We start from the raw sequence: 22,942 nt of genomic DNA on the forward strand, positions 1-22,942 counted from the left end.
GCTCAGTTATCACGTCCCATATGATTTTCTGTGACAGCCACAGAATGTGAAGACGGACACACGGGCAGACAGGGGATGTTGGGGCGGTTCAAGACAGCCCAGGATAACTTGGCTCTGGATCTGCAATGTTCCAGACCTCTACGTTCTCTGAAGTTCTAATCAGCTAATCAGTCTTGGGAGAAGACACAGTGTAAGCTGCACCTTAATTTGAGTAGGAAATTACTATTACTCCCTCCTCAAACTCTTTCTTTGCTTTTCTCCCTTCAGCTGATCAGAGAATGTGCCACTTACAAGCTCACCAAACTACAAAGTACAGATACAGCACCCAATTCAGACAAGAAAATTCTTTTAGAGGCCCTCTTTTCTTTGCCTTCTGAAGGAGGAGATCTTACAGAACTAAGGGAGGAAGGCAGACTAGAGGGCAGAAGTGGACCATGGGACTCGAGTTGCCAAGTGCACCAGAGGGTCGGGGAAACAGCTTCATAGGTTAACTTGTTTGTTCCTAGTTTTCCTTCATATCCACAGAAGACAGAAGACATTGACTTTGTACACTTACAGTTTGCCTCATCTCGTTAATGTGGGCTCCCAGGCAGAGGCACGTGTTAGATTTCTGTCAACTCATGCAAGCTACAGTTGACTATTCTGGGAAGAGGGAGCCTTAAATAAGACGTCCTCACTAGATTGGCGTGTTGGGCAAATTTTCTTGCTTAATGATTGATGTGGGAGTGTCCAGATCACTAAGGCAGTGCCACCCTGGGCATGTGGTCCTGGGTTGGAAAAGAAAGCAAGTTAAACAAGCCAGTAAATTGTGCTCCCTCGTGGTCTCTGCTTCAGTTCCTGCCTCCAGGTTCCTTCCTCAAGTGCCCGTTCTGGCTTCCCTCAGTGACTGTGATGTGGAAGAGTAGGTCAAATGAACACTTTTCTCCCCAAGTTGCTTTTGGTCATGGTGTTTCGTCACAGCAGTGAAAAGCAAGCTAATACACACAGAGAGAGTACTCAGTTGTGTAATGATTAATTCTCAAATCCTCATGCAAACTTATAGCATCTGCCTATATATAGCATCTGTCTGGGAATTGAACTTATGAGGTTACTGAGGAAAAAGATGGAGTCTGGAGGCTGGAATGACTGATAGTGTTTGTGAGTTTCCATGGTGAAAATCCTAGGCCTTCTGTCCCAAAGAACCCTTGGTTTCCACGAATGGTCACCAGGTTATCTTCAGGGTCAAGGTTGTCTCTTGGGACTTCCTGCCATCCCAACTGGAAAAAATAGCTTATAACATCTGATTTATCAAAGGCTTATAAGTGCATGTCAGAACAGGATTGCATGGAAGTTGAACTAATCTAGTCACTCTTTTCTCTGAGATAGAGTTATCAAACAATTAAATATTTAATGGCTATCATGAAAACTGAATTGTGAGAGATGAATTGGTTCTCTCTGGGTTGCACATTGGATCACACAAGCCACATCTCATGATTCTAGCACGAATGACTCTTCTCTCCAATGGTTCAGGACTTCCCAACAAGAGACTACTCCTCAAGATTAGTCCTATACTCTGGTTTCTTTGATTGCTGATATTCTCAGATATTTAATTAACAAGTAGTGTGTGCTGACAGGCATTAGACACTTTTGATAAAAAAGACAGAATCTCTACCCCACAAATGAACAAAGAAGATAGATACATATACAGCCTTGCTTCCATTCAAATAGCACCAGGTACATGCCTAACATCCCATATTGATGCCAGCGCCATCTGGTATACCTCCTGTCTCTTCTCCATCAGGTCAATGTCTGACCTTGAAAGGTACCTTCCTAGAATAGCACAGTTTCCTGATAATGCACAATCTTCAGGAATTCTTTCCTGCCTTTCATTTCATACTACATGGAGGACATTGTGAACTGGGTGTCACTCCCTTGCCATACTCAGAAAGAAGGAAAACAAATTGTCCTTGGAACTAAATGGACTGAAAGTAGCAATTTGCAAAGTTACCTTGTTAGTCAGGTTTCTTGCCTATCACAAAATACTCGAGATAATCAACTCTAAAAAGAAGAGGGTTATTTGGGCCTACCCTCTGAGAAGTTTCACACCATGGTGGGAACGTATGGTGGGCCAAAATCACAGTAAGGAAAATGGCGCTTTCAGGACAAAACCTAATAGCAAGTTATAGTTGGTGATACATAATCTTGGGGGCTAGGGCGAAGATGCAGAGGAAAATCAGGCCCAGGCCTAAGTATCTTTGTCATTTAGTTGTGTTGATGATGTTCATCCAATGCCAAGGCTAGGAAATTTCTCAGAGGAAATCTAGGTAGCATGATCTTTGAATAGCTATGCATTTTAAGTATTTTATCACAAGTGTTTTTGATGGATAAAGCCTTTATTCTGTGGTATTTTCAAAGCTGGCCCTCCAGAACCCATGCTGAAGCTGTGTATTTTGAAACTCCGACAAGAGGCCATCTGTATGTGGACCGTTCATGCAGTTCCCATTTCAAATAAGTGACTCAATTAATTGCTCAGTGCTCGTTGATTTAAAGTGTGTGTGAGGCTGTGTGTGTGTGTGTGTGTGTGTGTGTGTTTTCATGACTTCTCCTCCCTCCCGCTTTGTGGTGATTCATGAAAATGTTATTGCTTATTTGACCTTGTACGTTTTATAAAGGTTCCGTTATACCATGAAAGCTCATTTATTGGGCATTGACTTTGGGTCACCTTGACCAATAAACTGGCCTTTGATGACAGCATTCGGAAAGGTGTTCTCTGCTGGGCAGGGGCTGAGACAAACGAGCTGCTATGGTCGTGATAGTCTCTTCTGGGTTGAGAAAAAAAAAATCACATTTGGTCACCTAATAACTCAAGAAAAGCTATTTTTTTTTCAGGTGCAGAAAAATTAGAGAGGATTGTGAAGACTAAAAGAATCTAGAGTTTCCTGTGATGTGCACAGTGTTCCAGAAGGAAAACTCGTATCAGGCTGAAGCAAATTGCTTAATTCTGTTATCTTGAGTGTGTTCTCTAGTACAGTCTTCCGTCCCTTATTGACTAATTGAATATATATCCCGTTAAACAGTATAGGAGTCGCTTTTTTTTTTTTGGTGAAAGGAGCTCAATTGCCTAGAGGAATTGGTCCATGGAGAATTCCTAACACAAGGCTCCACATGCTGGAAATTTGCAATGAAAATCACAAGAGCCATGTCTCAGGTGACAAGCATCCACAGGCCATGAGTTCAATGTAAGATTATTTGCGTCGTATGATTTATTAGTTGCTATGGCCCTTACAATCAGTTCAATGCCAGTTCGAGACCCCACACAGGATAGCTTGATCTAATACTTCCTTTTCCCCTCTAGCAAGTGATCTAGGCTTATGAAGGACACGCCAATGAAAGAACACTATAAGGATAATTATTAAATTTCAAACAGATGGAGATTTTTGGTTAGTGGGGGAATGAATTAAAAAGCTCACCATAATCCAGAAACCAGAATCCTGGGATTTTAATTGAGACTGTATTGGAACAGGGAGAATCTCAATACAAACTTGGATAAATTTGCATGTGTGTTTGAGACTGAATACTTGTGAAGCGACAGTGTTATCACCCTCTTCCTTTATTTTCTATTTTTTATGTTATGACAAAAGAAACAGAAACAAAAGAGTCTGTCACAAAAATGTGGAGCGTGATTGAGATCATCCAAGGCTGACTGACCTCTGGCCTATTCCCCCCCCCCACACACACACACACAGGGTGGGGGAGCGGGAGAGGGAGAATTATATGAATGCACATAATAACATGCACACTAGATAGGTTAAAAAATTGAAATTGAAAATGGCACACAACTATCTAAGGCTTTCTCCCATGGAAAACCATACCCATTCTTCTCCACTCAGACAAAGAACTTGTTCCCTGAACGGCTTGCCGGAACCTCATGAGCTTACACAGTTTCTGGAAGGGTCAGAGTAGCTGGAATCCTCAAGGGGAAGAAGCTCTGTGGATCAGAGTCGTGAGCTCGCGTCTGGCAGGAGAATGTGGTAGACGGGACCGTCTTTCCCGTACACTCACCGTGTTCTGTGAGGAGGTTTCAGTCTCCAGCTTGAACTCGGGCCGAGTGGGGGTAGAAGGGGAAAGACGTCTAAAGCACCCCTAAATGTGCCTCTGCAGAGGCTTACACCCTGATATTTGTCTGCACCTTGGTACTTTGAGCTCCTGCATCTTCCGGTCCCGCATCCCTCCACCTGAACCTCCGATCCCATCACTCTTCAGGATCTCTGCTCTCGATGGTGTCGTGTGCCCCCCCTCCCCCCTCCCCGCTTCTGCGTGGATAGGCAAAGAGACTCTTTCCCTCTGGTCTTGGGTCCCAGAAGCTGGATTCTTTCTTCCTTTCTTCTCTCCAGAACAGGAGGAAAGGCTGAGTGATCGGTGGGTAGGAGTTTTACCTGGACAAGTGAAGGTGCAGTGGAAGCTGGCAGGGCGTCTTGGGTGGATTCTTTGAAGAGTTTGTCAACCGGCCATCGGAAGTTGTTAGGTCAGGAGCTTTGTGCCATCTGAAACAGGGAGCGCAGGCAGGTCAAGAGCAGGTGTCTTTGGCTCCAGACTCCAGAAATAAAGAGAGCTTTTGTTTATCAACTGTCCTAGCCACATACCAAGCCAGAAAGAAGGGTTGTACTTGAGGAAATGCCAGCCCTGGATGTCATGTGGGATTTAGTTTTAAGCATCTTCACCCATCATATACAGCGTGTACGGGAGAATAAGAAATCCCAAGTTCAGTGGTCTGGATGCCAATTCTAGCCCTAAATCCCTTTCTATCCCTTAAAAGAGTGTTCTTCTGGAGAGAGATCCACCAGGGGTTTCTTACCTAGCCAGAGTGATGACCGTATCCACGCCTTGCCTAAAATGTCAATCAAGTCTGTTGGCCATTGTCCCAGTATGTCGCCTATACGTTCATTACATACGCCCATACAGGCATTTCTGTCTTCTTGGAACAGGCAGAGGGCATGGTGGATCCTCATGTAACATTCCCAGAGCTGTCCCCAGCTGACACCAGCCAGACAACAGATACCTCCACTTAGCAATGCTAACTTCCAGGTGGGAAAGTGCCCGCAGACTCCTGGGTGGTACACCTGCAGTGTGAATGCCAAAGCCTGGGAAAGCATTGTGAGGTGGAGTCTCTCAAGTGATGTTGGGGATCCCAGTCACAGGAGGCCTTCCAGTTGAGGCCTTTATAACGGCATGGCCCGTAGAGGCCTGGCAAATATCCCACATGGGGTTCCCGCCCAGAACCAGACCTGATGAGCATCTTGGCCATGGAGGTCTTTGTGAAACATGCAGTGTCCTTCCCTTGGCCAGCTTCCCTCCTTCCGTAGAAGCCAAAGCATGAGTGATGGTCACGTATGTATGCTGAAATCAACATACATGATTCTGCATCGTATTAAACAAAAACGGACGACACTTTAACTGAGCAACCATGAAGTCCCGAGGACCAATGTGAAGAAGGGGGCTCATTAACAACATCTGTCTGGAGTCAGAAGGCCAGGTGTAAATCCCAGTTCTCGTATTCAGGTATCATTTATGCATCCGTTTAAATCCACGAGACAGAACTTTCTGTGTCATCGGTAGAATAGACCAATCAACACCTGCCATATGCAATTGCTATAGGGAATCAAATGAGGTGATTCATATGAAATGCCAGGCCCAGCGCTTCACATGTGAGGTCAGCCCAGGGCACCGACAGGGTTGGGGTGATCAGGCTGCCCGAGGGAAGAGGGCCGAGGCGTGGCTCATGGGCCCCTCGGTTCCGTTGCAGCTTTGTAGACTGCTCCCAAATTGAGAGGGGTATTGGAACCACTTGAGTGCCCTGCTTCCACCTTTCTCAGTGTAGACTATTATGGCATGAGGCTCGGGATGGAAGCACTAGTTCAAACTGAAGAGGGTTTGTCTGTTTGCCTGCGAAGAAAACGAAGTCCGAGAGTGGCTGATGCCGGTGACGTAGCAGAAGAAAACCCACACAGTCTGGCCGCTTCCCATTTGCTCCCATTCAAGGCAGACGGAGCCTGAATGGCTGAGAACTTCTTCAGGGTTCTTCTGCCCCCGTCAGTCTCACTTCATAGCCCAGGCTGGCCTAAGAACTGTGATCCTCCTGCTTCAGCCTCCCAAGTGCTGGGATTAGAGACATGGGCCACCACACTCAGCTTTATGACTCATCTTCTGAGAAGAAAAATATTTCCTGCCTCTTAAAGTAGCTATTGCTGTTTTTAAAGCTCACTTGTATGTAATACTTTTATTACACTTACTCATTCATGTGTGTGTGCACATGTGTGTGTTTGCATGTGTGCACATGTGTGTGTTTGCGTGTGTGCACATGTGTGTGTTTGTGTGTGCACATGTGTGTGTTTGTGTGTGCATGCGTGTGTGTGTGTGCACATGTGTGTGTTTGTGTGTGCATGTGTGCCATGAGTGCTTGTGGAAAACAGAAGACAACTTTTACTTATCTTATTCTTGATTTAATTTTAAAATTTATTTTATATGTATGGATGTGTTCTCTGTATGTTCATTTTGTACTACATATGTGGTGGCTGCAGAGGTCAGAAAAAGGCACCGGACTCCCTGGGACTAGACTTACAGATGGTTATGAGCTGCCATGTGGGTGCTGGGGAAGGTCCAAGGTCCTCCCTACTAGATCTAGGCTGAGCATCCAAAGAAAATGTATCCATCCAAAGAAAATGGGTTCCCAAAAAGCCAGTACAAGCAGTAGGGATAAATTCTGGTGCCACTGCCAGTGGCCCCGCAGTCTGCCCCAGCCAGACAGCTGTCACCCACATTTAGAGGGTCTAGTTTGGACCTATGCTGGTTCATTCCCTGTCCAACCAGAGTTGGTGAGCTCCCATTAGCTCAGGTAGACTGTTTCAGTGGGTGTCCCCATCATGGCCTTGACCTCTTTGCTCATAGTCTCATTCCTCCCACTCTTCAGCTGGACTTTGGGAGCTCAGCTCAGTGCTCCGGTGCAGGTCTCTGCCTCTGTTTCCATCAGTTGCGGGATGAAGGTTCTATGGTGCGATCTAAGACATTCATCCATCTGAGAACACAGCAAGACTAGTTTGGGCCCCCTCTCTGTAGAGGGCCGCAGCCACACTCTCCACCATATGATGGCACTGCACCGCCAGGTGAGATAGAACGCGCACACGTGTTGGTAACTTTCCACTACTCCCGAGGCATCACCTGGGACTGGGAGCAGCGGACCAATCCAAGAGTGACACGTCCCAGAGCAGGGTCTGTTTCATATATAAGGGATGGCTTCCTTCATATCTGGGTCTCCACCATGTGGCTTATGCTCTAGTTCCCAAGAGACATAAAAGCTATTTCTGCAGAAGGATCCTGTGTCTCGCGTGGTTCTTGCTGGCGAGGATAGCGTGGGACACCTCTCCTCTCTCACTTTGGGTCTCCACTGGGGTCATCCTTGTGATTCCTGGGAATTTCTCTAGTGTCAGGTTTCTTGCTACCCCCATAGTAGCTCCTTCAACCAAAATATCTCTGTCCTTCCTCCATCTCGACCATCCCATCCCCTCAAGTTCTCCTCACCCCTCCCCATCTCCCCTCCCTCCTATCCCTCCCCCCACATATTAATTTTCAACTCCACTATCACTGCATAAGACTACCATGACCTACGCTACCCACCAATAACCTGAGTGCTATTATGTGATGCACAACTGTGTCTCTTCCAGAGATACACTCCCGTGCTGGCCATTTGTCGAAATCAATACATGCTGAACAATCCCTTCCCAGGCACACGGGAATCAATACCAACTATCAATCACACTCTTGGCCCAATCTTTCATCACCTGTCACATTCTATAATGGCATCTGTCATTCTCTGGGGATAGGCGTGACGGTGAAGCCCACATGAAACCCACAGCAAAGTGCGATTGTGAGTTTCCTGTACAGTGTAGCTCACACAAGGCAGCGAGAGTGACGCTGGAGAGCTGTGGACTCACACGTGCGCATGGCAGACAGGCGGGAACAGCTAACAGCGGAGGACCGGAAAGCTGGCCAGGGAGTTTTGGCAGGCCTTTGGTGACTCAGTCACCAGCTCCCAATTTTTCTTCCTTGCCTCTAAAGTAAAGACTGGGAAGACTGAACCTCTTCTTCCAGTTCTTGCAGCTGCCTGGAACCAAAACTCCAGGGTTCAAGTTCAGTTTTGCCTTCTACGATCTGCGTGTCCTTGGAAAGTTCAAGATACCTCCATTTGCAACTGTGACGTGCAATTGCCTCGCCTGTCATGAAGATAAGTGAACTACCGCATTTCCTGTTCTCATAACGGTTCTGTTGTGTGGTAGCGTCTTCGTGAACTGGAGGCAGGGCCCTTTGATTGACAGTTATGGATCATGGATTTTGGAAGAGAGGTGATTTCTGAAGTTTACTCTGGAGACTGGGCAGTGCAAAACCTAGAGATCCACAGGCCCTAAGTCATCCAATCATCCTTGGCCGGAGAGAGGGATGCTAATACCCAGAATGCTGAGTTCCAAGGTCATCAGCCTGCTACCCTGGAAAGGCTAGTTCACAGCCAAGAATAGTTCAGACATTTTTTCCTTCCACGTCTGATACCCTTACGTTTTCTTATGCTTCGTTTTCTCAGCTCTGGAGTTCCTCACCCAGGGCTGCCGTTCACGCCCCTTTCCCCTCTGTAATGCTGATCCACAACTGTAATGCATAATCTTGCCAGAGCTCAGTCAGTTTTGTCTCATGGTTATCGAAGGTCTTAGCAGTGGTCCAGCCACGCTTCTAAGTTTCTACTGAAAGGTTTCCGCTTTGGGGCTCAAGAGGGACTCTGATTCGGACTGTCGCCTTGGGTAAGAGATTGTTAGAAGAGTTATTGATGTCACAGACAGACAGGCAGGCAGCAGGAAGGCTGGGCTTCTGAGGAGAGTTCAGGCCCACGTGGCAGAGTGGGGTTCCTTACAGAGCTCAGAGTAAGCAGGGCAGTTTCATCCCATGCCATGTGACTGGTGATTGACCCATAGTATATGCCTTCAGTCTGGCTGTCTCGGAGTCAGTTGTGAGTTGGGGCAGGACAAGACTAGAAAAACAGCTTCGTTTGGAAACCCAATGACTGTACTTTGAGAAATTGTCACAGCTCAACCAAAATGGAGGAGCTTTGCAAAATGGTGTGGTCCTGGCTAACACCTCCCATTGATTTAGTACTCGATACTTACTCTCCCTTAGTTAGCCTGGGGTGGGAGAAGCTGGAGAGATGGCCCAGTAGTTAAGAACCAGTACTTCTCTAGCAGAGGACCACAGTCTGGTTCTCAACACTCAAATCCGTCTCATAGACACATGTAACTCCAGTTCTGCAGACTCTGCTGCCCTCTGCTGGCCTCACAGGAACTATATGCAAGTTCACACTTCATGTCTACATTATTGAAAAAGAAAACCTTTTTTAAAAAGAAGTCTTTCATTCTGCTGCCTTTGCTTTCCTGACAGTGCTTCCCCTCTCTCTCTACCACGCTCTTCAGGGACGCTGTCAGGTGTTGTTCAGTGGAGGACCTCTTGGCTGAAACCTGGGGTGCTGTTTCTGGGAGGATGGGCCAGGTGTTGTAGGAGGCCACTTTGTTCCCGGCTGCTCAGCCCCAAAATAACCACACAGAAACTGTATTAATTAAATCACTGCTTGGCCAATTACTTAAGCATATTGCTAGCTAGCTCTTACTCTAGAATTAGCCCTTCTCCATTATTTTGTATTTTACCATGAGGCTCATGGTCTACCTGCAAGGTTCCAACGTGTCTTTCTCTGGCGGCAGTTCCATGGCTTCTCCCTTAACTCTGCCTTCCTTCTCCCAGCATTCAGTTTAGTTTTCCCCGTTAGCTCTGTTCTACACTATCAGGCCAAGCCAGTTTCTTTATTAACCAATACAGAGGGGCATCCCCACATCATGGTATGGAAGGGAGCTGCATAATTTCCTGAGAAAGTGAGAAATTAGACTTTCAAGTGAAGTCTGAAGTACTTTTAATAAAAAAATAAAGTTAATATGCTAAGTAATGACTTCATTATGGCAAATAAAATTCCCTCTGAAAGCGGAAGCCGGGACTGGCTGGGGAAATGGCTCAGGGGGGAAGGCACTTGCCTAGCAGCCGTGGAGGCTGGAGCTCAGGTCCCCAGACCACAGAAAAAGCCAGGTGGCTGTGACAGCCTGCTGGTACATCCTAGCTTCTGGAGATGAAGATAAAATTCCCAAAGCAAGCTGGTTCGGTGAGAAACCCTTCTTCAGTCTATGGTGGCAAAGAGAGATCCAGGGAGTCATGCGACATCAACTTCTGGCCTCCCCACACACACTCTCATACATGCACACACATATATTGCATACACACACATATGCAAGCCGGTGCTCAGTCATTTTCTTCCTGCAGTGGAGATGTCTTCCAGGTACAGCCCACAGATATCGCTTAATCCCTTCAGCATGAGAGGGGTCGGCCCAGCAGGTATTCTATGTTATAAGGGGAGATCCATGACAGAGGGACTAAGTGAATCCTGACGGTCACCCAGCTGGTAAGCTTCCTAGCCCAAGTTGGAAGCCAGCAATCTGTAACTACAGCTGCTCTGGTTACTTACTGCACAGCCTGGGCCCAATCTCCTCTTCTATTAATAGGAAAATGCGAGCATCATTTTTTTTTTTTTTTTGGCTCTGACATTCTGGGCCGCTTCTCTAATGCAATTTGCAATTCTAAGGAAGCATCAGGCAAGCTTATGGGTTCTACTCCAGTTCACTCGTTTAGAAAAGAAAGCTTTTACACTCACTCTCAAGACGGTTGGCTGATTTATTTTTTTAAGCTGTTGTCTCCTTCTGGTGCAGAATCTAAAATGACAGTTGAGACCTCAAGAGAGACAAAGATGAAAAAAAAGAAGAGAGAAAGAGAGAGGGGGAGAGATAGAGAGAGAGAGAGAGAGAGAGAGAGAGAGAGAGAGAGAGAGAGACATTTAAGGAGCAAGACTGATCAATTCTAAACAACAACTGTTTTTTAACTCACTTACCAAGCTGCCTCTTCTCTTATTCATAATAATGACAAAGTCAAATTGTGGATGACCAGAAATGGGATAAACTTTAATTTCTCCACACATCTCTTCCTCAGTCACAGGTAACAGCTGCTGTCAGAACTGGGGCCCCAGCACCCCACAGAAAGATGTCATAGCCCAATGATCACTTTGGACAGAGGGCATTGAAAGGCCTCAGAGAAAAGGTTCCTTGGACGTCCCTACCCTGTCTTCCATCCTGCTTAAATTCAGGGGGAAAGCTGGTGATCCTACAACCCACAACAGCCGAGCCACTACTGTCTGAGCGGGTGCATCCTGCCTGGCCTGTCGATGTTTTAGCACACAGGGTCTATAGCCCAGCAGAAATTTTAAGGACAGTTCTCCCTTGGAAGTCTGCAGAGCCACTTTTGGCAATATGAGAGCCAACCAGCAAGGTGGGAGTTTCCAGTTCAAATCCACCTTGATTTCTCCATGTCCTACAGTCAAAGCATGCACATGTGGCTCCTTCAGCAATAGAGTCTTACCTCCAGTTCTAGCACACAACCAACAGCAGTCAGTAGCCTGTATGGTTTGTGGGGACTCAAGCACTTCCACCAACTCCTGGCGGGGGGCGGGGTGGGTAGCCCATTCCTGGAACTGGTATTTTCATTTAATAATCTTACGGCCTCTGGGAATGGCCTTTTCTACCTATGCCTGCCACCCTCGGACTGGAGAAAGTCCCTTCAGCGAGGACCATGCACTCGTTCCTCCCCAGTTTGGTTCAGTTGGGTCCTTGTTTAGGTGCCGATTATTTGGTGTGACAAAACTTGTCCTGGGGAAGGAGATACAGCACATGTGCCTAGTCACGATTAATGGGGAACCCAGACAGACTGAAGTGCAGATACCACTAAAGTTCAACTTAGTGAACTAAGAGTTTTATTGAGGTTACTTGTTGGAGAAGGGCCTCTTGTTGGTTCCCAGCTGCTGGGCTAGCTTAGACTCAAAATAGTCACACAGAAACTGTACTAATTAAATCACTGCTTGGCCCATTAGTTTCAGCTTCTTATTGGCTAACTTATATTATTTTAACCCATTTCTATTGATCTGTATATTGTCACGTGGCTGTGGCTTACCAGTAAAAAGCTGTCTCCGGCAGCTCCGTGGCTTCTCTCTGACTCCATCCTTCATTCTCCCAGCATTCAGTTTAGTCTTCCCTGCCTACCTAAGTTCTGCCCTGCTATAGGTCCAAAGCAGTTTCTTTATTCATTAATGGTAATCACAGCATACAGAGGGAAATTCCATTTCAGTTACTTACAGGAAAACGGGTGAGGAGTTACTTATGGAAGCAGAAATGACTCAAAGACAGCTCCATCATTAAAGTCCGCCCCAGCACAACTAACAGCTCCCAAGGAACACACTGCACAGCCTGCAAGCTGCAGGTCTCAGAGCATGCTTTCCAGATGCTTCCGTTGTTCTAACCCTTTTCCAGGCTACTAGGCCGGTTTCTGCTTCTTCCCGGCACCTCGTCTCATCTTAGACTCTTCTTCACAGTCTGGCTTGTCTGAGAGTTACTCAGGCTTTTATTGCTTACTGTGACAGGGAGGGACCTAGTGAATCTAGTCAGTTTCAGGGACTTCCTGAAGCTCCTTGGAATTGTTTACCTTCCTGCTTCAAGAGCTCCAGCACAGAGTGGAATGTTTCAATCTTGGAGGAAACTGTTAGCAAACACGGCCCAGGTCTGACTGCTTACTTCTCAGAAGTCAGTCTCAGAAAATCAGTTCTGCTCCAAGGTTTCCACCCTGGACAATGAAGCAGAATGCTGTCCTCAAAGCTCTGTCTCTGGAAACTCAAAGGTACCAAGAGTCCATCCAAGACGGGGAGGGAAGGGCAGGGGCCGAGTCGGAAGGTACATGCTAGGCGTGCTAGCATTGGGAGCTGTCTGTCCGCTCTTCCCAATGTTGCAGCTAACCTTGACCTCCTGGGATGAGTAACAAGAATGCTACTTTTCTGCAAGTTAAAAATCACAGGATTTCTTGTGTTTGTGTCACTCAATACACAGAAGGAACAAACGTGGACGAGCATCCCGTATCAGGGTGTTAGCTCTAAGTGACTCGTGGTACTGGTGTGTCTGCATTCAGTCAATCTAGAGAATATTTAATATCTTGTCTTTAAAAATGTTGGTTTTCTTTTAAAAATTTAAACTTAAAAGTGTATATACATATGGGTATTTCATCTGTACGTATGTCTATGCGCCATTCACATTTAATTTGTGCAGAGGCCAGAAGAGGATGCTGGATCCCTTCGAACTGGAGTTACAGATAGTTATGAGCTACCATATGGGTACTGGGACTCGAACTTGGGTCTTTTGGAAAAACAGTCAGTGCTAACTGCTGAACCATCTCTCCAGGCTGGAGAAAAGTTATACTACATCTAATATCTTAGTAATTTAGGTGCAGCTTCTCTTTAGGGAGTAGTAGCCCAACTCTGTTACAGACTTTAGAAAAAATTTCGATAAAATTGTGCACAAGTCGGCCCCGTACTTCTTATATATAGCACCTGATGGTGTTCCTGAAAGGGGGAGTTGGGGAAGTTTTCATCCTTAACTCACCACAATTAGAAGAGTTGTTTTCGGGAAGTAGAAAAAGACAAGATCTCCTGAGTAAATTGGGAGCATGGGGACCTTGGGAGAGGGTTGAAGGGGAGGGGAGAAGCAGGGAGGGGAGCAGAGAAAAATGTAGAGCTCAATAAAAAACAATAAAAAGTGAACACTAAAAAATAAACAAATAAAAATATAAAATGAAAAAAAAAAGAAGAGTTGGTTTCAGTTGCCCAAGCCCCGTTGTTAAATTTCTTTTAATTCAAATTGTGGTTGCATCAAATTGCCACTAGATGTCACTATGAATCGAAGCTATTTTTAGACAGTACACCCCAAACCAACCTAAACATGCACTTTTAAACTCAAGTGATTCTCCCTCACAAATACATCAATCCACGGGATTCTCTTTGCCCTACTGGAAAACATCAGCTCCATCACTCACTGGTTTTCCAGATTGGTGTCTATGCCACAGGAGCCAAGGGCAGCCACTTAAAGGTGACCAGAAACAGATGACCCAGCAGACCAGATTGAGATGCCTGTGGAGATGCCTGTGAGCTGTGGGTGAGAGAGGCGATGCTTGGCCAGGTCTGATGAACCTGAGAGACACAATATTGCTGTACTTAGCCCCCGCAGCACCATGTCTGTGTCTACGTCTTCAACGACCAGATCCTAGGTTCTGCAGCTGTCACCATATTGTTGAAGAAAACTCTAGAGACCAAAACGCGCTCAGAAGTAGAAGGCTTACTGGGCAAAGATTTGCAGAGAGGAATAATTGCTTAGCCTACATTCACCATAGAGAAGGGGAGCTTGCAGGCAATGGGAGTAGAACTTTGGGAAGGGATGGGGCGTGAGGTCATTTTTGATCCTGGCTGGCCTGGAGTTATAAGCAGGATGCTGTGCAAGGGATTGGAGAGAAGGTTTTTCACACGGGCTGAAGAGCATGAAGTGACCTGCAGAGTTAACCTTCTGGACCTTCCTCCCTCCATCTTAGACCTTTCTCATCAAATTAAGGACCTCTCAGAATTTCCCTTTTACCACAGCAGCAATTAGTGTAAGAAACTAAAGAGAAATGGCTTTTCAAGATGAGCCGTTATCAAAATGGGGGTGTTGAATTTTCTTGGCTCCCAGCTAGCTACTGTGACTGGAGAAGACTCTCGCTCGCAGATTCCATTTTTCCTTGTGCCGTGCCTTACTACCAGAATTACATTTTTCTACAGGTTGTGATTAAAAGCTCAGACGGTTGAGAATCTGGGAAGACAGCCAAAAACATGTCACCTTCTGAAAAACAAAAGCCATCGGGGTGGAAAGCACGACGTGAACTGACTTCTGAGGAAATGGCACTATAATGGTAATTGGTGAGTGGGAAGCTAGCCTAGACCAAAGCAGCACCTCTCAAAATAAGCGGAAATGGGAACCTTCTAGAAAGAAACTGACTTATGTGAAAATAGTTTCTTCATATAGTGGGTGAAAAAATATGGAAACATGTTTGTCTATTGCAGGCCCCCTCATCTTCACTCGTGTGTGAGTATGTGTGTGTGTTGTGCACACGCACTATATGCATGTGAACATGTTTGTGGGGCTGAGTGAGCTTGTGTGTATTTATGTGCATAGGTAAGAGGTTGATGTCAGTAATCCACATTCCATGGAACTTACTCCTTCCTCTTTTTCTATCTATCTATCTATCTATCTATCTATCTATCTATCTATCTATCTATCATCTGTCTATCTATCATCTCTATCTATCTATCTGTCTGTCTGTCTATCTATCTATCATCTGTCTATGTATCATCTATCTATCATCTATCTATCTATCTATCTATCTATCTATCTATCTATCTATCATCTGTCTGTCTGTCTATCTATCATCTCTCTCTATCTATCTATCTATCTATCTATCTATCTATCTATCTATCTATCATCTATCATCTGTCTATGTATCATCTATCTATCTATTATCTATATATCTATCTATTATCTATCTATCTATCTATCTATCTATCTATCTATCTATCTATCATCTATCATCTGTCTATGTATCATCTATCTATCTATTATCTATATATCTATCTATTATCTATTATCTATCTATCTATCTATCTATCTATCTATCTATCATCTATCATCTGTCTATGTATCATCTATCTATCTATTATCTATATATCTATCTATTATCTATTATCTATCTATCTATCTATCTATCTATCTATCTATCTATCTGAAATGAGCTGACTATTATGACAGACTAGCAGTTCCGTGAGCTCCAGTGATCTCTGCTTCTGCTTCCCAGCACTATGATGCAAGTGTGCACCACCACACCCCTCTTTTAAAAATGTGGTTCTGGAGACCTGCATTGGATGCTCATTCTTTCCCAGCATGCACTTTACCACCTGAGTCATCTCTTAGCTGAATTTTTGGTATGTGAACGTACATCTCCTCTCTGACAGGAGCACCTAGCTCTCTGGCGTCTATGCTGGTGTGGGCTGTTTTGGTACAGTAAGGATAGATTATTTGGTCTTCTTAACCAACCTTCAGGGTTGTGAGTAAACTTTGGCTAAATCACCCTGAACCTTCTCCTAGTGTCCTGGCATAAAAGTGTCCTAATTTCTTTTCTGTTGTTGTGCTTAAATACCTCAAGAAAGTCTACTTAAGTTTGACTCATAGTTGAGGATATAGTCCGTCATAGGTTAAGTCATAGAGGCAGGAGTGAGGGACGCATCTCACCCACAACCCGATCAGAGCACAGTGAGCTGATACATGCATGCTGGTGCTAAGACCGTCTCTCACTTAGTCCAGGGCCAGTCATCCACTCGAGCCACCCAGATTCCATGGTGCGTCCATTCCTCAAGCATCACTGGTCTTCTTGGTTTTGGTAAACCTTGCAAAGCAAGTTTGCAAGTTTGATAGCCTCCAGCAAAGTTATGATTCCAGGGGCATATTTGAGAGTGGCCTTTGTGTCATTAGCAGTCATTCTAAGTGGAAGCATGGGCACGAGGCGTGTGGGAAGCAGAGACTGTCAGTGTAGGACTGTAAGCCTCACATCTGGCCCTAGCTGAAGGCCATGGGTGAGGTAGACACTCCAGCTTCCTGTGCTGATATGGTGGTGTTGTCTGGCAGGTGGCCAGATCTGGTAGCCTCCATACGGCTGACAATTGCTTAGACAGCTAGACTTCATCCATGATGTATCCTCTGCTGTCAGTGAACCAAGTAGCCTCAGGACCAGGGAGATGAATGTCACAAAGATCTGGTCTGACACTTCCCGACGAACTTTAGGCGGGATTGTTGGAGTGAGAAAGAGGAACTTGGGCCTGCCGGCAAGGCAGCAAGGTTTAGAATTTGATGAAGCCAGAAGTTGAGTTTGGGCTTCTGTGAGGAGGATCTGTTGTTTGTGGTTACCGATGTTAGAGAAGCTATCAAGTTAAATGTATTTAACACCCAGTGTGATTTACATACAGCGATCGCTTGTCCAGAATTGGCTTGGAGGCGTCTTTGCTCAACAGGGCAACTGAAGCCAAAGATGAAGACATGGGGGTCATCCTGAGCTACTGGGTCTAAAGATTTTAACAGGCAAGCTACTGGGTGAATGACGAATCCCCAAGTCAATGCTATTTCTGAGCAGGAAAGGGGGGAGAAAGGTTTTCTTAGGTCTGGTAAAGCCAAGGTAGGGGCAGTAGTTAGGGCATGTCTGAGGGTTATAGGGCCTTTTGTACCTCAGAAATCAACCTAGAGGCTTATCTTCGGAGTCAAGTCAAACCTCATGTGAAGAGGCAGTTTCCAAATGTGGGGGTGCAGATGCAACCGTGCCCCATCACTCCCAGAAAGGAATGTTTATTGGCAGAGGTACCCATGCCTAAGAACTTGCAGTGTCTGGGTGTTCGTCTCTGGAATTAATGTCTGTCCCAAGAATTGTGCTTTGCAGGAAGATATTTAACCTTAGATGAGGAGCCTTTGTAGCCATAGGAAGTCAGTCTCTGTGACACTCATACGGTAATTAGGTTAGAGGTTTTCTTGTCTGGCCCACAGATGAGCAGATGGCTTACCCACTGAAGGAAGACGCTCCTGACAAGAAGCTGTAAAGTTGAATGATCCTGAGTGTGGGCCAAATAGATGGGGTCTGTCTCAGAGCCCCCAGAGCAGGATAGTCTGGGTCAGTTACTGAGTAACTTGAGAGTTTGCGAGTTGGGGGTCTCATTACTCAAAGGCAGACAGGAACTGGAGGCCAGGGAAGTACTGAGATACCCAAAGAAGCTTCATTTAGGTCTGGAATTGTAAGCACAAAGTCCCCATGGGCATCTCTCAAGAGGGTATAGGGGCTCGTACCATAGCCCTGTTGATGAACCGAAGGTCTTACACCAACTGGTCAGTGCCATAGGTGCTTCAGACTAGAACTTGAGCATATTGTAAGGGGAAACATAGAGGCAGAGAGGGCCAGTGACAAAAAAATGTAGGAATAAGAGGTTGTGGTCCTCTTTGGGTTTGAGAGGCTATTCCAAGCACCGGGGAAAGGAGTTAGAGGTTTTGAAAGGAAAAAAATTGAAGATTGCAAACTGTAGAGAGGTGAGAGAGAGTGGGGGTTGGGGAGATATTCCAAGAACTTACAGGGAACATTTTGGGAAGCAGAGGAGCCTAAACTAGTGAGGTATAAGGTTCAAGGAACAATTCTAGCAATATTGAACCTACGGCTGTTTTACTCTTGAGTGTGTGTTTTATGTATGTGTGAACCTGCTCACATACATGCGTATGGACATGCGTAGACGCAAAGATCATCATTGAGTGCCTTTAGGTCACTGTGGTAGTTGGAATGTTAATTGCCCCCCTCATAATATCATAGAGAGTGGCACTATGAGGAGGCGTGACTTTGTTAGGGTGGGTGTGGCCTTGTTGGAGGAAGTGTGTCACTGTAGGGGCGGGCTTTGAGGTTTCCTATGTTCAGGATACTGCCCAGTGTGTGAGTCACTCTCCACAGCATCCCTCATTAAGCTTGAAGCTCGCCAGTTTGCCCAGTGTTAATAATGTGAGTGCTCAGAATTCCGACTCACCCCCCTCCCCCCGTTTTCATGACAAGCACTTTTCCAACTGAGCCCCTGCCCCAGCCTGTGGTTTTGACAGTAGTGCTGGAGCTGAGTTTTGATAAGATATCTTTCTCTAGAAGTGGGCAGGACGGCGGGACAGCCAACAAATTCTAAGAGTGAACATACAGCAATGCTCTTTTCTAAGAAGCGTGCTGTAAGTGTGAAGTGGCCCTAGTGTTCTTTTGATTCCAGTGAGGAGGCCCCGTGACCCAGGGAAGCTGATGAAAACAGAGTATGTGACCCCCTCATTGACTAAACATCAGGTCTATATCTGGGGTCACCCAAGGCTTTTCTATAGAGATGGAAAATGGGGAGCCTAGTTGCTTTCAGTTCCCATCATTTGAGCTGGGGAAAATCTCCACTATGGCTCCTGAAAATGCAGGAGTAGAGTCAGAGATGGCTATAAAAAAAATAGAGCATGAAATTGACTGGAAATCTTTATTTTATCTAAGGATTCTGCTGACCAAAATCACAGAGACAGTGAAGACTCTAGTACATGTCCCAGCCGCAGTGAAAGGCACTTAGGGGTGACAAGGTAGAGGTTTTGTGGAAACTAGAAGCGAGAAAGATGAAATGGAACAAAAGTTTTCCCGGGCCTTACTTTTCTCAATGGTAAGACAGAGCAGAGGAGTTAGATCCCAGCTCCCACATCATCCAGAACTGGGCATCCACAGGAAACAATGCCAGTCCTCACTCTCAGCCAACAGTGCCTTCTGTAGCCTGATTCCAGAGAAAGTGCCACAGAGGACCCTGCCTCCTAGTGTCCGGAGCCTTGGTTTTGCTGAAGTCTCGGATTTAACACCATTTCGTGCAGGTAGAGCCCAGTTCGTGGCTTTGCACACTTACACCTGTGATACTCTGCGGTTTCTCCCAGGCTCTGCTATTCTTTCCTTTCTTGCTTTTTTGCATTCAAGAGCAACTGGCCAAGTGTGTAGTCTGCCCTCTAACAGAGTTTCTACACATCCATGGGTTCCCTCCCGGATCCCCAGGACCCCTTTGTCAGAGAGGCCTCCATCCCCAGAACAAAAGGTTCAAAATTTTCATTCTTGTTTCATGAGCTTGAAAAATTCCAGCTAGTTTTCCCCTGTCTGTCATTGGCATAAAATAAAATTTCTTTCTGTAGCAAGGAATGTAACTGAGTAGTCTGGTCCTTGCCTAGTCTGCTGCATAAGACGCTGGCTCAATGCCTAGCCCTGCAACAAACTGAAAACTGAAAAAGATGTGTGTTTGTGTGACTGTGTGCATATCTGAGCATGTGTGTGTGTGTGTGTAAGCGAGTATATGTGTATGTGACTATAATGTGTGTGTATGTGACTGTGTGCGTATCTGAGCATGTGTGTGTGTGTGTGTGTGTAAGCGAGTGTATGTGTATGTGACTGTGTGCGTATCTGAGCATGTGTGTGTATGTGTGTAAGCGAGTGTATGTCACTGTGTGTGCAAGTGTATGTGTGTGTATGTGACTGTGTGTATATCTGAGTGTGTGTGTGTGTGTGAGCGTGTGAGCAAGTGTATGTGTATGTGACTCTGTGGTGGGGTCAGTGTGTGTGAGTGTATATGACTCTGTGTGTGATGTATGTGACTGTGTGTGTATCTGAGTTTGTGTGTGTGTGAGTGTATGTATATGTGACTCTGTGGGGGGGGCAGTGTGTGTGTGTGTGTGTGTGTGTGTGTGTGTAATCTATGCCAGCTGACACATCTTACTTTCTAAAGCTCCTCAACTAAACCCTCCATGCCAGCACAGTCTCAACACTCCGTGTCGCCTGTTGCCACATGTCCTGCTCTGAGCCAGCACGCCTTGGGTTCTTCTGTGTAACAGTGCTCACACGCTAGTGAACACCCTCACGGTAGCCACACACTGGCTATCTGCTTGTCGCCTGCAGAAGGCACTATCTGCCCTGGTTTATCTTGTACTCATGTCTTCTCCTTGGAAACTGAAACTTGGGGTTATTTTCTTCCCTGACATGTCTGCAGCCTTGTTTAAAGGGGGGAAGGGGTGTTTAATTTTGTGTTATGAATTCCTCAGGGTTTACTTACATTAGCTTTTGCTGGGTTCTTGTTTAAAACATCTTCAGGGGCTAAATAATTTATCTGAAGGTTAGTAAAGAAAAGCGCTGTTAAAAATGAAGCCGAGTCCGTAGACTGGAGAAGCTGTGAAGAGAGAGGGTCCCATTTAGAAAAGGCAGATTTTGTTTATTTTCAAATCTAAACAGTTTATCAATTTATTTGCTTACTGGGTCTAACGGATAAAAATTGGTGATCATTTGAAACAAGTGTTTATTATCTTTCCAAGTATTTATTCTTAAGGAAGACCACAAGGCATTGTTTACAGGTGTGCGGGAGGACTCTGCACATGCAAGTGTGGTGGTCACCACTTAGGCTCTGTGGGGTGACTGACTGGCCCTGATTTTCCACAGCGTTGGACTGGTGGGGGGGGGGTCTGATTTTGTTTCACTTTTGGCCTTATTTGTAACTTTTAAATACAGATAGTTATCAACTTAGGAAGGTTCAAAGAACCGCTTGTTAAAACTTACCAGTGGTGGAAAATGATTCTCCTTAAATAGAGATTGCGCTTAACATTTTGAACTTGATCATTTTCCACAGACTGGCAATACAGGAACTTCTTTTGATCCTGGACAATAGCAAAAATCATCACAACCTCCAGGCAGCCATCAGACCAGCGGGGAAAACAACCCTTACCCCACTGTATACTTGGCTGCTAGACTGTGATGTTATATAGCTCAGGTGTGCCAAATGCATTCTGGTCTTTGTTTGTTTGGTTTGGTTTTGCATTTATAATGCCAAAGACTTGAGAGACAGAGTGACAGGAAAAAGGAGCTTAGTTTTGTTTTGTTTTTTTGGGTGTTTTTTTTTTTTTTTTTTTTTTTTTTTTTTGGTTCTTTGAGACAGATTTTCTTTGTGTAGCCCTGGCTGTCCTGGAGAGAAGTGAGATCTTTACTCACAAATTTCTCCACTCCAGAGAGCTGGGAAGTTACAGCTGTGGAATGGGAATTATGGCTGAGTGACGGGCTAATAAGAGGGAGAGATATCCCTGTGTTTTCTGGGGCAAGGGGTGGGTTAATTAAGGATCTAAGATATCACCCCTCATTCCTTTCATGGTCTGCTGTATCTAGTCACAGACCTGGAGGCTATCCTAAGACCAGAGGGGACTGACACACTGAAGCTGGAGGGGTTAAGCCTTTTCACCTTATTCCGGTCACTCTACTGAATGTCTGTTGCCCCAAATGCACACTGCATCCATTTTCACCAAAAGTAGGTTCATGAGAAATCATCTAAGCAGCTGTTAGAACAGTCCATAAACGTGCAATCTACAAAATCTGGGAGGCTTGTAATGCATCGTCCAGTTGTCAAAATTAGTCACTTCTTACATTTTATTTATTTATTTATCCACCTATCTGTCTATCTATCGTGTGTACGCGTATCAATCTATCTATCGTGTGTACACGTGTTTGCATATAGCCTTGTACAAGTGTAAAGGTCAGAGGTCAGTTTGTAGAGGTCAGTTCTCTCTTCCCGCCATGTGGCCCCAGGGATGAAGCTGAGGTTGTCAATCTTGTTGGCAAATCCCTTTTACCCAGTAAACCATCTCATGGGCCTCCAAATTCGCAATTTCGAGCAAGAGTTTCAGTGTGTGTCCCAAGCATCCCTAGAACTCATGATCTTCCTGTGTTAGGGCCCTGGGATTACAGACATGCTCGATCACACTGGGCCCCAGGTTTTTCAGTCAACTGGGAGTTAGTGAAGCCAGAGTCTTGTCAGTCATGTTAGGTAAACCTCTCTGTGCTCATCCACATCGCTAGTTTAGACTTTGAGCTACCTGGTCAACTCAGTGTTCTGGAGCAGAAATCTAAGGGACAGACAGACGTCTGCCAGGCTGCAACTGGAAGCTCCATCCCCACTCATCCCCCACCACCGACTTGACTTTTCATGTAGAGCTGTTTTCATGAGACCAGGGACTTTAGATCGCAGAGTAGCAAAGAAACAGCAGTAAGGGTCCCTGAAGTGGGGACACCCATCCAGGACTCTGGTTTTGGCCTGCTTCCTGCAGCAAAAGTTCAGTGTGCCCTAGACTGAGGCCAGAAGCTGGGGCACCCACCACCTCACAGAAAAGATAGTCCAGCGATACACCGAAAGATGTGGCGAAGCCATCTGAGCACAGTGAGCCCCTCCCCCCACCCCGCCAGAAGCCTAAGCCAGCCTGCCGGCCACGCCCATTCTCCCTCCTCACTGGAACCACCTGGATACTTGTAAAAACACTAACATCTGAGCACCGTTTAAGGC

This window comes from Myodes glareolus, chromosome 20, assembly GCF_982192425.1.
Source record: "Myodes glareolus chromosome 20, mMyoGla1.1, whole genome shotgun sequence".
NCBI lineage: Eukaryota > Metazoa > Chordata > Mammalia > Rodentia > Cricetidae > Myodes > Myodes glareolus.